This window comes from Vulpes lagopus, chromosome 20, assembly GCF_018345385.1.
Source record: "Vulpes lagopus strain Blue_001 chromosome 20, ASM1834538v1, whole genome shotgun sequence".
Classification (NCBI taxonomy): Eukaryota; Metazoa; Chordata; class Mammalia; order Carnivora; family Canidae; genus Vulpes; species Vulpes lagopus.
Window position 1 is genome coordinate 25,875,178 of NC_054843.1, and position 15,769 is coordinate 25,890,946.

At 37.4% G+C, this 15,769-nt stretch overlaps 1 long non-coding RNA gene and 1 pseudogene across 5 annotated transcripts in view; one reads left to right on the forward strand and one right to left on the reverse strand.

Moving 5' to 3' along the window:
* LOC121479281 overlaps positions 1-15,769 on the reverse strand; it is a 57,646-nt gene that overhangs the window by 20,517 nt on the left and 21,360 nt on the right. For all 5 annotated transcript variants that reach the window (XR_005984709.1, XR_005984708.1, XR_005984707.1 and 2 more), the window contains one exon: positions 2,351-2,534. This is a non-coding gene — a long non-coding RNA (uncharacterized LOC121479281). The remainder of the gene's footprint in view (positions 1-2,350; positions 2,535-15,769) is intronic.
* LOC121479279 lies at positions 2,525-3,885 on the forward strand (annotated as a pseudogene).

The window sequence follows — 15,769 nt, forward strand, 5'->3', positions numbered from 1 at the left end:
CCTACTTACGGTGAAAGTGGTGCAAGTGGGATTAGTTAGGAGAAGTTGGGTTAAAATGCAGTTACAACACACGCACCAGCTTGTCAGATGGGAATATCAAAATCTGGGATAGACCTTCAAAGTTGAGTTGAACTGAAATAAAGTGACCCGACTTTTAAGGCCCTTATCAATCAGTTGTTTGTTTCAGGTTGTACTAGGAGGACATGTAGCCTTGAATGAGTTTGCTCTTTCTAGCTGAGAGCAGTTTGCAGAGAGAGCTTACATCTGACAGCTATCTGCTAACAACACTTCCAGCAGCTAGAAGAATGATTCCTTCAGTACTAAAGGGCTGGTGTGCTGGGTTGCACAGGACTGAGTCCACTATAGTTCATCCTTTGTGCCACTTAAATCCACTTACTTCATAAAATTTCTGGGAACAGATCCATTAGGACTCTGATGGGCCTTCCCTGGCAAATGTGTCATAGGAAGTTTAGTGAGATGAACTGAAGCAGTCTCTTGGCCACAACTGATACTCATCATCTTCACCCTCTACCAGCCATTCTAGATTTCCCTCACCTTTGACTAAAAACTAAACTCATTTAGAAAGTTTACTTAGTGGCATGATGAAGAACCTAATATCTGAGTGTACTGAGAGCCCTGGTCTCCATACTGTTCTTTGGATGTGGCTGCTATACTTATTCATTAAGTAGTAAGGTTGTGCAAATGGGGCACCAAAAAACGTTGAAGTATGCCATCTGAGTGCTAAATTTGTTCCTTTACTGTATAACAGTAGCTCTAGCTCCTTGTGATATTTGGGGACACTACTCCTCAGATCCATGGCACCTCCATGTTTTTGCCTTTTTCTGGGCACTTGAATTCAAAGTTCTCATACAATTTACAGAGAATAAAATCTATTGAGACTTTTTAGGGTAGCCAGTGACACAGGTGGCAAAGAATTGCACCAAGAGTTGAGCAATAAGCAGGACAGAGTTTATTCATTCTCCAAAGGAGGATAGGGGCTAGATATCAAGAGATGTAGGCCCTGACTTTCTTTTAGGCTGGGCCTTTTACGAGATTTTAAGGATGTGTGAGGGTTGAAGCTGTACCCATGGGGGAGGGTGGCTCTTGGCCAGGTAAAGCAGGAGGTGACAGTTTTTTCAAGGGGCTCTGTCCAGGGCTTGTCACATATGGGGGCTGTGGTTCAACTAGAGGCGAGTATGTTTTGTAGTTGTGGTCCATTTTCTGAGAAGGTAGAGCACCATGATCTAGAAAAACAAAGAGGGCCAAATACAGACACCTACGAGTTTTGTCTGTAAGTTTGACTGGGGAGGGGCTTTTAATAGAACCTTTCAAGACTCTCGGTGGCACCAGTTAGAAGAGTTAACCTGGGATGCCTGGATGGCTCAGTGATTGAGCACCTGCCTTCAGTTTGGGGCATGATCCTGGAGTCCTGGGATCCAGTCCCACATCAGGCTCCCTGCATGAAGTCTGCTTCTCTCTCTGCCTATGTCTTTGCCTCTCTCTTTCTGTGTCTCTCATGAATAAATAAATAAAATCTTAAAAAAAAGAAGAGTTAACCTTTTGGAAAACCAGGATCTCCAAAGGTCTTTTATTGTAGTTAGTGTTGCCAGGACCAGAAGCACAAATTAAGAAAAGTGATGGTAACTAGGTAAATATTTTCACTTTTGCATTTTGATTTGTAGACCCAAGATTTTTATTAGGTCAAGACACAGAACCATCAATTGGTTGCCAATTAAAGAATGTATATTGTATCCTTGAGGGTGGTATGCATCCTCACATATTACCATATCTGAACTTGTGCCTCAGTTGCAACTTCAATAAGCTACTCTACTGAAAGGTCAGTTTGGCAGCTTCTGGTGGTGACGTATGCATTAAGACCAGTGGGTTCCATTGTTGCTTGCACATTGCCATACTTCTCGCTATAAAATTAGTCATTTGGTTTGAGGCACTGTTTATGCTTGAAAATACAATACCCTGTAAGCACTTGGATATTGGAGCTGAGGTCCTATAAAGCAGAAAATATACAGAATGTATGTTGGCTTCAGTCATAATACATCACTGTCAGAGTGAAGAGTGTCTAAAGTCAAATTGACACTAAGTGTCTATTTGGTTTCTTCTTCGAATGGTGCCATATTAGGAGTTGAACATTTTTCTGTGTTTCTAGTTGGTTGGATATATCATCTATCTATCTATCTATTATCTATCTATCTATCTATCTATCTATCTATCTATCTATCTATTAATTGGAATGTCTAATCTACTAGCATTTAATGTAATTATAAGGGCAGGTTTGATGCATCCTTTTTGAAGAGATGGGGGAGCAGAGTTTAGGGGTGCATTGGGGGCTCACCTGATTAAGGGGCCCTGAACCAAGAAGTGGCAGAATTTGAGAAGCCAGCAGGTTGGGGTTTGGCAGCAGCAGCTCCATGGGCCAAAGTTGAAAGGCGATGTGCTGACTGCGTGTAGGGATGGGTGACAGGCCTGGTCTTTGGCTTCTTGACTCAATCCTGTTTCAACAGAGAAAATGTCTCTGCCTGTGAGAAATAGAAAGGTCATTGATTATTTGGTGCCAGGGATTTAATGATACTGAGAAGGTTTATGGAAGAGATTTAGGCCTTACAGCTAAGAAAATTCAGTCATTTCCTGGAGAAGCTAAAAATAAGAGGTGATAGGAAAGAATTCACAGGAAGATAGTGAAGACTCAGAATAAAAAGATGTGAAGACCAAGGATGATTCTCACTCAGCAGAGGCCAGGGATGATGAAAAAGAAGCCCATAAGAATGTGTGCAAGAAAGGGCAGGCAGCCTCTAAAACAGCTTCCAAACAGAGAGAGATGCTCATGGAAGATGTGGGCAGTGAAGAACAGAGGAGGATGGGGCACAATTCCAGGAGAAAGATTCTAGCAGCAATTATGATTTCCTAATGGAAGATGATTATGGCACTGACTATGGCAGCTTGAAAAAGGAAAACAAAAAGATGGTTAAGAAGTCCAAACCTAAAAAAGAAAAAAAAAAAAAAAGAAGCCCAAACCTGAGAAAAATGAAAAGAAAATGCCCAAACCAAGACTAAAGGCTGCAGGGACACTAGGCCTTGTGACAGGCAAACGGAAAGTAGGTCACCTCACAGCTTCAGAGGCATCAAAGGAAAAGACTCGTCCTCCCAAAGAAGAAGAGGAGGAACAAGAAAACCCTCCAGAAAGAAAACCTCTGCAGACTCTCCACCTAAGAAATCAGGGGATGAAGAGTCTGAAGATGATGCCCAGTCTGGGGGAGTTTAAAAAAGTGATGATAGTTTGTTCATTTATTTGAGGGAGAGAGAGAGAGAGAGAGGGCATGTGGGAGGAGCAGAGGGAGAGGGAGAGAGCTTCTCAAGCAGCCCCATGGGTTGAGTGTAGAGCTCAAAGTGGGGCTCACCAATCTGAGAACCAATCTTGAGCTGAAACCAAGAATGGAACACTTAACTGTGCCACCCAGGACCCTCTTGGAGAGAGATTTTATTTTTAAAAAAGTAAAGGAAAAAAAGAAAATTTACCTATTTAGATAGAACATGATTTTGGCTATGGCTTGACTTAGGGCTTTCTGTGCTTTTTTTTTTTTTTTCTTGAAAATAACATCTCTCTCTCTTTTTAAGAAAACCTTTATATGTTTAATTACCTTTTTGTATATGGTGTTCTCTTTCCCATCACCCTGCTTCCCAATGAAAGCTATGTCAAAGTGTTCCCCAGGTTGACTACCTCATCTTTTTATTTTTAATGGAAGATATACTACAGTCATAGAGAAATAAGATTTGGGTTGGATGGCATGGATATTTTTGCTTTTTGCCAAATGGTAGCAAGTTGAACAGAATCAAAAAGCATAAAAGGATTTTAGTTAAAAATGATTGCTTCTTGGGATGCGTGGGTAGCTCAGTGGTTAAGCATCTGCCTTTGGTTCAGGGCATGATCCCGGGTCCGGGGATCCAGCCCCGCATGGGGCAACCTGCAAGGAGCCCACTTCTCCCTCTGTCTGTGTCTCTGCCTCTTTCTGTGTGTCTCATGAATAAACAAAGTATTTTTTTTTTAAAAGATTGCTTCTTTCTCTACCTGGACTTAAAAAAAGTCAGTTGTCATCTAATACAAGTTTATGTATCTATATACACAAGTATAGACGTCTAAAAGATATCATGATTTTAAACTTTCACTGATGGGGCCAGTCGAAGATAAAGAGGAATTCTGAATTGTTACCAAAAGTATTATAATTTTGACCTTGAGGGCAGGGCAGGGGATGGTGCTATCTGATCTTGTTTGTGTGGTTTTTATTATTTTTAAAGATTTCTTTTAAAAATTATTTATTTATTCATGAGAGACACACAGAGACAGGCAGAGAGAGACATAGGCAGAGGGAGAACCGGGGTCCTCATGTCGGGAGCCCGATGCGGGATTTGATTCCAGAATCCCGGGATCAAGTCCCCAGCTGAAGGCAGATGCTCAACCACTGAGCCACTCAGGCTCATATTTTTTCTTTTTTTAAATTTCATCAGTTGTTATCTCAGAGAGACCCTGAGCCAGTGACCTTTTTATTCTGCTATGGTCTTTAAAGAACATCTTAAAAAAGAAAAAAAAAAAAAAAAGGTGAGGACCACCAAAACTTAAATCACATTCTTTTTTTAAAAGGATTTATTTATTGAGAGAGAGAGAGCGAGACATAATGTGCATGCATGCACACATGGGAGGGGCAGGGGGGGGGAGAGAATCCCATGCAGACTCCTGCTGAATGAGGAGCCCAAATTGGGGCTCAGTCTCACAACTCTGAGATCATGACCTGAGCCCAAACCAAGAGTCAGAGCTCAACCGACTGTGGCATTCAGGTGCCCCAAAACTTAAATTTCCTTTTACATTCTCTAATGGTTCATGTTTTTGAATATCTTCATCCATCATCAAAATATATTTATCCAAGAAATAGAATCTACTCTGTTTCTTGGATAAAATTTTACCAAGGGTCAAAAAACCCTCCAAACCTAGAATTTATTTTTTTATTTTTTAAAGATTTAATTTATTTATTCATGAGACACACACACACACACACACACACACACACACACACACACACAGGCAGAGACACAGGCAGAGGGAGAAGCAGGCTCCATGCAGAGAGCCCGATGTGGGACTTGATCCTGGGACTCCAGGATCACACCCTGGGTCAAAGGCACGCTAAACTGCTGAGCCACCCAGGGATCCCCCAAACCTAGAATTTAAATGGCAAGATCTATACAGCAGAGTAGATCTTTCTGAGCTAACAATGTCTAGGTTTTAAGCAAATAAAGTACTGCTTAATGTGAAACTCAATCAAAAAGGCTTGAGATCTTTCCTTCGTGAAAACAGAAAAATGAAATTCTTATAAGCCATAAATGTGTATTCAGATCCCTCCCAAATAATATAATTATGATTATGATTGGGTTTAAATTTTCATCTTGTTATTGGTTTTCTATGGTACCATTTGTTCTTTCTTTTTTCCCCATAGTGTGGTATCACGGGCATCAGGAGTTTGCTGCTTCATTAAGTAAATTGCCTTCTGTCCGATTATACAACCACCATTATATATAGAATCCACTTTATCTCTTATTGTATGTACCTAAGTACATACAATTCCTTCATTTATCTTTATTTTAAAAATAAGGTAAATCTTTAACTTATCACCCCCACCTCAAAGTAATATTCTGCACCTCATATTTAATGTAAAACATATTGACAATGCATTTGTCCTTACCTGCTTCTATTTTTGTGCTACTGTTTCATACCATTTGCTTCTAAATATATTAGCAACTTCAAAATACATTGTTATTACTCTTTAAACAGTGGTCTTTTAAAAATTAAGAAAGTGTAAAAGCACACTTCATATTAACTGTATATTAATCATTCCCACTCTATTCCTTCACATAAATTTGAGTGTCTATATGGTATTTGTTCCTTCAAAAGAACTTTCTTTCACAGTGATTGAATTTTAAATCTGCTGGTGATAAATCCTCCCAGCATTTGTTTAACAAAAATGTTTTTATTTTCTCTTTAAGAATTTTCAAATAAACTTTTTTGTGCAATACATAGAATTCTAGATTGACATTTTTTAAATTTCAGCATTTTAAAGTGTTGTTTAACTGTCTTCTGAAATGTCTAATTTTCTATTTAAGAAGTCCGTGGTTTCTCTTTTAGTTTTTCCTGTTATATAATGTCTTTTTTATTTGGCAGCTTTTAAGATTTTTCTATTTATCATTGGGTTTTAGCCATTTGACAATGTACCTAAGTGTGCTTTTTTAATGTTTATATGGATTGTGCTTCTTTTATGTTGCTGATATGGGCTGATTTTTTAAAAAAACATTATTACACCTTTTTCCCTAATGCTTGATATTGACCTATAGATAACTGAGGCCTTTTTTGTTTTCATTCTCTTATAGTTTCTGCTCCAGTTGGCATAGTTTCTGTGGCCTGTCTTCAATTTTCTGATATTTTCTTCAGCAGTGCTCAACTGTGTTTTTTTAAAATTTTCAAATATTGCATTTTTCAGTTTTAGAATATCTATTTTATAGTTGTCCTTTCTCCACTAAGATTTTTCCATATGCTTATTTATTATATTCACTTTGTCCTTTAAATATTTGAACATATTTATTGTAGTTCCATCAGTGTTTTTGTCTCCATACTTGTACTATCTGTGTCATCTCTGTATCTGTGTCTATTGACTGCCCTTCATTTTTCTCTGTTTATTCGCATGTCTGGTATATTTACTTTTATCCTGGGTACTGTGGATGTTATATTGCTGAAATCCAAATTATGTGGCCTCTTTTAAAGGATATGAAGTTTTGTTTTGGCAAGTGATTAATTTGTTCACAGGTCAGCTTGATCCTGTCAAAGCTTGGGCACGTCTGGAATGGCCTTACTCCTAAAACTTGATCTTTCTGAAGTCAGAAATAAAAGTTTCTAGTTTTCAGTGAGGCTTATATACTCTGACTGCTTAGTATTCTCAGCACTGAGAAACCTCTAGAATTTTCATTCAGCTCCCATTCAGATCTCTTTCAGATCCCAAGGTGTCACACCTCGAGCAAATGCAACTTTAGTGTTTCATAAAAGAATCAAAAAAAGAACCCTGCAGATTTCTGATTTCTTTCTCTCTGTATGTCTCTCCTCTGGAGTGTTCTGTCTCATAAGTTTCAGCCCCCTCAGCAGCCCCAAATCATCACGAAAAGATTGGTTTGTCTGCCCAGCAATACAGTTTGTCTTTACTTCTGTGTGTTCCAGCTTAGAAAGTGTCCCCAGATAGAAGCTAAGGTAAATGTTGGGTTTACTTAACATGTGTTCATTTTTTAAAAGATCATGGCTCTGCACTGTCTGTGCATGACAAAACCATTTTATAGCTGTTGATGTTTGGGAAGTCAGTCAATACCTGTTATTCCCTATTGGGGATTAGTCACAATTTCTCTTCTTTCTCTGTACAAAACAAATAGTTACCTTGGCATTGTGGCTTACTCTTTTTAAAGCACTTTCATGCATTATCTAATATTGTTCTCAAAATGCTACCAAATGAATTAGCACTCAGGATGATAATTAGGGAAGAAGGGACATTTTAAATTCCATATTTCTTATAAGGATACCGGCCTTAAGGAGAATAAGTGATTTTAGCCTAAACCATCTGGATTGGTATCCATTTGTCTAATTTTTATTTCAGTACTCTGTCCTCTGTGCAGTGCTGTCTCAAGGAAAACCAAAATTCTTTACTTTTTAAGTATAATGACTTCCAGGCTTTTATTTTTGTTTGCTTCTTTAGGCGTACGCTTTCTTTTACAATTTCTTAGAAATCTGGAGATGTTTTATCTTTTTTTTTTTCCTTAGGCTCTTCCTTTTATGGTTTCACTTTTTTCACACATCCTAAGAAATTCAATATCAAATGTGTCTATCTGTACAACTGACCTTAGTAGCAAATTATATGAAAACATGAATGACCACTGATTTTAATTAAGCTTTTGGTGTGGATGTTAAAAATACTCACATAATTTTATATTTTTGTAATATAATTATAATGTCCAAAGGAAGACATTTCATCCACTTTATTCTTAATGTAAAATTACCACAGTGGTAATTTAATATTAATATGGCTATCTTTACTACAATCCCAACACTATCTTTGACTTTAAGCCTCCAAAGGCAGGTAAAGACTACATGTCTTGTTTAACCACTAGTCTTTGCTATAATAAGTGGCTTATAATAGGTGCTTATTAAGTATTTATTGAAAGAGCAAACCATGAATACTGATTAGTTCATGTGTGGAACTTTGCATTCAATTCTAGGGATCACAATTTAACAAGGTCATGACAAATAGGGGGAAGAATGACCTAGATGGTGAAGGGTAATGAAAGAATGGTTGAATTGGAGATATTAAACTGCACGTTTATGTATAAACTCGGCATAATACTACTTTATTGTATAATGCATTATATCATATATTAATATGCATATAATTAATTAAGATATTTGTGCATATAATACCTGATTTCTATGTATATATATAATGCACAAATATGACTGCTTTGAAATATTTGAAATTATCTTATATAGGTTGCGTGGTATGGTAAACTTTTTCTGTGAAGCTTCACAGAAAATCATTAGGCTTAAAGGGTGATGTTTCAGAGAGGTGAATTTTCAACTCCGTATAACTAGGAACTCTCCAGATAAAGATATACAATTTAAATAAAAAGCCTTAAGATTTTAGTGAGACCTATTATTTTTCTTGGTTCTAAAGACTAATTTGTCTATTAGGAATCGTAGAAGCAATTTTTTCAACTTGGATAACAGGTCAGGTAAGTTTTACATTTAATCCTTAATGAGATATATGAAAATATGATTTCATCACTCAACAAAGGTTTATTGAGATCTCAGTATGTGCAAATCCTCTAGAAAATAACTTCATGCTGTAGAGAGGGCTTATCGTCAAGCTCTCACTTCAGAGGAGATGCAGAAATTCTTTTCCCATACCCTTATTTGGAATTGTGGCTTCCTTTGTGAGATGTTACTAAATGTATTTGATGTGTGCAACCATATGTATGCACATGCACACACACAGAGAAAAGAAAAGAGCAAATAAAGTTCATGAATAACTGTTGACCTGACATGTTCCTTTGCAGAAATTCAGAGTAATTATATTTTCAAAGGATTGTCAAGATTTAAGAAAATAAATTATTAGGACAAAAGACCATTGAAACAGTCATGGAAAGCATGAAATACTTGGTAAGGAAGGATTGGTCCCTGTGACTTAATCTAAGAACCATCCATATAACATGTTTAAGAACAGTTTTCAAATATTCGGCTTTTCAAAAGTTTTCCATCCTCTGGTTTGCTTTGCAAAAATTTTGGGGGGAGCCATATTGCCTCTTGAACTGCCATTAACAAACATGCAGCATAATTTAATACAAAATTAACTCTGAGTGTGAAAATGATGACACTAAGAAATTTGAACGCTCTCAACGTCAACAGTGTATGAGAACACATGAAGTCATATACATTTCTAATTAAGAAAGAAGGCTGTCTTCATGTACTACCAACACATATATTTTAGCTTCTTGCAAAGACTTTGGACTCATATATGTTAGTCTCCAAGGATCTGCCAAATGTTTAAATACATATGTGGAGATAATTGGAAGATGCCATAAACTGCTCTGCATGGCATAGCCTTTCCTTGCTGCTACATCCACTGTCCAAAGCTAGGGGTCCTCACTTTTCCTGCCTCTAGAGTAGTTTATCCTCTGGCAACAGCTCCAGTTCTTCCACTGTGGGTGTACTTGCTATTCTCTGCATGTGATGAACACTTTCATTGCTCTTTACTACCCAGATCCAGCATCTCCTTCAGAAAGGAGAATAACTGTATTAGAGTACTTGAATTTCCTGGTGTACATTTCCTTCAGAAAGGAGATGCTGGATTCTCTTTGCTTCCAGTCTGTCAGCAAAGTAGCCACTCTCAGTCCTGTTCTTGGTGTCCCATGCACTGGAGTGACTTGTGTTCCACTTCAGAGTGTAGTAATCTCTCTTGTTGCTTTTCTGGGCAGAGGTATTATCTCTTAGTGGTTCCTTCAGCCTTAGGGGACCCCAAAACTATGTGGAGACTATAGAGGAGATTATAAGGAAAAGTTGTCTCCTGTTTTGTGAGGTTCGAACACAGTGTTCCTTGGGCCTGGGTATGTGATAGGGTTCAGCAAACCCATCATTTAGTATACCTTAAGGTTTACTCCCTCCCTGGCTATTGATATACATCAAGGGCCTGGGCCAGCATCAGATTTTCACAACTATCATGTTGTACTCAGAATCTCTATTCCCTTTTAACCATTAGGGTCTTATAACTAAGTCAAACTCACAGTTGCATTGTCCATGTTACTTAATAGTAGATTCCCAGCCCCCCCCCCAAAGAATTCTTATTCTTCATACAACTAGATGCTTCTCAATTTTGTCCCATTTATAATACCCCACTTATATTTGGATATCCAGGAGTAAACACAGTGTGATATATACTGTAAGACAATATACAGGACACAGTAACATTTTTGGAAGAATCTCTATTGTTTGGAAATCATTACTAGAGTACTTGAATTTCCTGGTGTACATTTCAGAAATAATCTATGAAGCATACATGATACTCAAAAGAGATTTCATGCCATGGAAAAATCAAATAACTATGACTGACTGTATAAAAGTAACTACAGGCTGGCTGTAGTTTTTTCTCCTTTCTAGAATATCTGTAGTGCTTTCTCATTATTGTCTATAAAAGCCAGTACTGATTGAATGAAAGAAGGGTCTTCTACCCTGTCTCCTACCCCATGTAGCAGGCTCACTTTTGTGGAAGATAGTCTTGGAACCACTGACTCTCTACACCATGTGGGAATCATGACACTAGGTAGGAATATGATCTTTGATTAAATGATTTTCCTACTATAAAATCTGAACATAGTGCATCTTGATAACACCTTTTTGAAAGTAAGTAAAATTTGTATTTATTATTGGGAGATTTTATGAGTGGCATTATAGTTTGGATTTATCCAGCACTTGCTCATGCTTTCTTTCTCTCTCTCTCTCTTTCTGTATGTGTGTATCCTTTTATATATGTACACACACCAACACTCACATACACACATTATAAACAATCAGCACACATGATTTTTCTCAAATACACTCTTGGCCTCTTTGGACATAAACACATCAAGAGGTGTTAGACTAGGCTAAAGACAACACTTGACATCATAAAGTTCACAGATGTAAGTGTTCAGAGAAGAAATGAATTTAGATAATATATTCTTGTCTCCCTAAGGGACATGTTAGCTAGGGCGCATTGCATCCTGATTCACTGATTCACTGTCCTTTCCATGTCTTATGCTATGAAATATGATCAATACCCAAGTGCTATTGGGCAGCCTGGGTAGCTCAGCAGTTTAGTGCTGCCTTCAGCCCAGGGCCTGATCCTGGATACCTGGAATCGAGACCCGGGATCAGGTCCCTGTCAGGCTCCCTGCATGGAGCCTGCTTCTCCCTCTGCCTGTGTCTCTGCCTCTCTCTCTCTCTCTCTCTCTCTCCGTGTGTGTGTGTCTCTCATGAATAAATAAATAAAATCTTTAAAAAAATCCAAGTGCTATGAACAGAATGTTTGTGTCTCTGCAAAAATTAGTATTTTGAAACATAATCCCCAATGAATGTGGCAGTATTGAGAGGTTGCACTTCCCTGTACTTTCGGAAATTTGAGATGACCATGTTGTTTTACTTTGATGTGAGAGGAGATTATAGATGTCATTTCTGGGCAGAAATATTTTAAAATTTTTTAATTTAAATTCAATTTGCCAACATGTAGTATAACACCCAGTGCACATCCCATCAAGTGTCTGGGCAGAAACCTAAAGAAGCTATGTGTTTTGCTGTATGACCCTTTTCCCTGTCTCAGCCACAGGGGATTGTGTGTTGAGATGGAGGCTCCATTAACCTGTAGTATGAATGACTATGATGAGCACAGTCTCCATGCTGCCCTGCAAGGCATGGACTAGGTGAGTAAAAAATAGGCTTTTCTTATGAAAAGCCACTGAGATTTGGGTATGCTTGTTAGTGCACAGCCTAGCTTATCCTGATTAGTATACTCATTAATGTAAATTAAAAAGCTAGTTTCTTGGCATACAATCCCACTTAATTTACAATCACTTATTGAAATCTTTTGTGCATAAGGAACAGCAGTAGGTATTTATTTGAGATGCAGACACAGAAATCAGTAAAACTCAAGTCATGGCTCTCAAGATGTTCGGACTTTATTCTCATGAGCGTTTGATCCTTACTATCAGGGTACAGGTTATGTTATGCTGGACAATTCTATTCTGCATGTCGGAAAAGAAGCAGAAGAATTCTCAAGGGGTAGTGTATTCCTGTGTGTGCGTCTGTATGTGTGTGGCGGAGAGAGAGAGAAGGTGCAGCAACCAACTCCCTAAGTGTTGAGCAGAGGAAATGCAAATTCAAATGATAAAATATCCCAGCTGTTTAAACCAAAAGGACAAGGCAGAGATTCGTAGAAGGTATTACCAAGGATTAGATATCTGCCTTGGCAAAATGATGCCAGCAGAGAAGGGGAAGAATTAGCTGCCTCAACCTGCAATATTAGTGTTAAAGGCAAATATAAGTATAATAAGAGGTCTGAGGTGGGAACCAAAGATCCAGAAAGAAGGACAGTCAGGAGCATCTGTTGTATAAAAGGTGGGGATCAAGTAGGGAAGCTGTAGCCCAAATGCATGGAATTACTCCAGGTGAAAAGAGATCATGGGCCCAAATAGAGAGTGGACAGCCAACCAACCTCCTGCAATACGTGACACTAATGTAAAACACAGTTTCTATCTTGGTCCTACTTTTTCCTTATTGTTGAAATTTGAGCCTGTTATGTAGTTTCTATGTGCTTTAATTCCTTAATCTGTACAATAAGAATAATTTGATCTAGTGTCTACCTCATAATTGTAATGTGAGTATTAATTAAAGTAATCCCTATAAAGTTTATATGATAGCATCTGGCAGATAATAAATGCTTAGCAAAAGTAAACTATCATTTCTATTATGGCTAGCATTATGTGATTATCCTCCTAGAGTTGCAAGAAGTGAGTGCTTTGGCTCACAAAATTTGGGTGAATAAAAAGAAACATGTAAAACAATATTGAAGCCTGACCAATTTGGTGGAACCAATGTGCAATGGTAAGCTTAGTAATTGAATGATTGTTTTTTATTTTCTTGGTGTCTAGTTTCAATATTTTGGTTAGATGAAAGTATATATTTGGCTTTCACAGGAGAATTTTAGCAATGCTCTCTAAAGGGAAAAGAAAAGCTTTTGGTGAAGCCATTACAACAGGTGTTTTTTTTTTAATTTTATTTCATCTTCTTTAATCCATCATGCCTTTTTTTTTTTTTAAATTCATTCAGTGTATTTGGCTAAAATCTTTCTCCTTCTTCCCCTTGCTTCCAAAAATGCATTTGCTATTAGGCTCATTTTGTAAATGTGATTGATACATTGATATGAGTTTCCTGCACATTTTTTATGATGCTGACACCAGTGAATGCTAAGAGGAGGTTGAAACTGTTGGGGTTTTATGTGACTTTGATGATAGATATTGTAAGGCTTTCTTTTCTGCTTTATGATTTGTACAGCAGTGCCTCTTTTTTCACAATGTATAAGATAACGTTCTGTAATGTTCAGAAGAAGAAACAGTGATTCAAAAGATTAAGCAGACACTCTGGCCCTAAGAAATGAAGAAATAAGAAAAATGAAAAGTATAACTTAGACTTAACCAAGGGTATTTCAGGACTCATGTCTGTTTTTGTGAATGATTACTTGGGTAATAAATGCTTTATCTTCTCTTATAACAAAGCCAGGCCTGCCTCTGAGTCAGACATTCTACTAAACAAGGAAGAAGTATTTTTAAGTATTCTTTGCTCTCTTAAGGGTTGTGAGAAGGAAAATGACATCAACATCTTTGCAAAAATGATTTGATGTCATGCTACAGAAGACTAGTATTTGGAGGGAAGAAGGGATTTTTAAAAAAGGAGGCAGATGGGTAGACAATTATTGGGAATGGGTAGAGGCTAACTAATTTGTGCAAGAAGAAAAACACTAATATTTAGCAGTGACCCTCATTTTCAAAACTGAATTCCTCTTACGTCTGTCTCCTCTCTCTTCTCTCTAAATATTAGGCATGCACTTTTGTTTATGTGCCTATTTAAAATTCTCTCATTTATTTACATGAATCTTGATCCCCTCCCCTGCCTTTTTTCCCCCCCAATCCACTCAGATGTGTTGTATGTCTGTGAATTATACCCCAAGTGTGACAGACGATGACTATTTGGAGGATGCCAAGTAGCAGTTGCCCTAGCAACAATAACCAGGGGATGCTTCTCAGAACTTCTGCCTCCACTCTTCCCCGTCATTTTCACTGTTTTGAGAGTTAGATAACATGGTTACCAGAATTAGTGGAAGCTGGTTCTCTCCCCCAGCCCCTGCGCCCAGCAGAGTGAAACAGAGAAAACTTAGAAATGTCTGCCTTTTTCTTACTGTCGGGAAATTCAGCATACCTCTGCAGTCAAGACTGCAAGGAGGCATACACTTAGAAGGGAGAGGGCTGTGGGCTCCCACACTCTAATAGATGCTCGATGGTGGGCGAATTTGTCAGAGCTGCTACTGCAAACCACTTGCGAGGAATGAAAAAAAAATCATTGTTGAATTTCCACACGTGGGCTAAAAGAACAGTATGTAATTGGATCGCAAGATGCTATGTTTTGCAAGTGGAAATTTCTGGTCTGTTCTGAATCTGATATGGCAGATTTAGCTTTACTCTCTTAAATGAAGGAAACCTAGAACAATCAGAGTGTAATCTAGACAGCAAGACAGAAAACTTCTTTTAATCACCAATGACTTTATTGATATTTACATCCTTTCCCCCAAATAAATATTCAGACTAAACTGAAAGAATGAAGTTGAAGAAAAGATCCTATTTGGTAAGAGAAGCAGAGTGGATTTCCGTGAAGCAAAAGTTGCTTAGGCTTCATAGTCTCACTTTGCAAAGGCCCGTCCAAGGCCTTGCATCTAAATTTGCATTTATAAATATATTGCTATTATTCCTAAAAAAGCCCTTCCCTCATTATATATACTTTAGGTTCCACAAATTCTGCATCCATCTCTCAAAACAAGGGGAAATATAAGTGATTTATTTGATCACATATCATTACTATTGTATCACTTATGATATTCAAATTTGTAAACTTGTAGTTTTGTTTTAAATCCTTATGTCTGTTTTTACTTTTTTCCTTTAGTTTTAGGGGATATTATAAATCTTCCACTAACCTTGAGCTTGCACATTTTAAAAAAAATAACAAAAAAACACATAGTTTGAGTCCATTGTTGTACTTTCAAGACCATTTAATAAAAATTATGAGTAGTAAATGAAATGCTTGATAACAGAAAATAAACAGATTGAGTTATTTTTAAATAATTTATTTCCTGATCATGCTATTTAGAGTCTATTCTATGTAATTTCTATGGGAAACATTAGATTTCTGACTGGAAGAAGTTTTTGGGCGATCTTGATAATAAATTAATTAAATCGGTGTTTAAATAGGTGTTCTTCAGAATTCCTTTTCCATATCCTTTGAGTGAATAGTTTTCATCATATATAAGCCAATAAAGGTATGCCTATAATACTTTAGAGGTTTACATCAAATTGAACGGTGTTTTATAAATCATATACTAGAAAT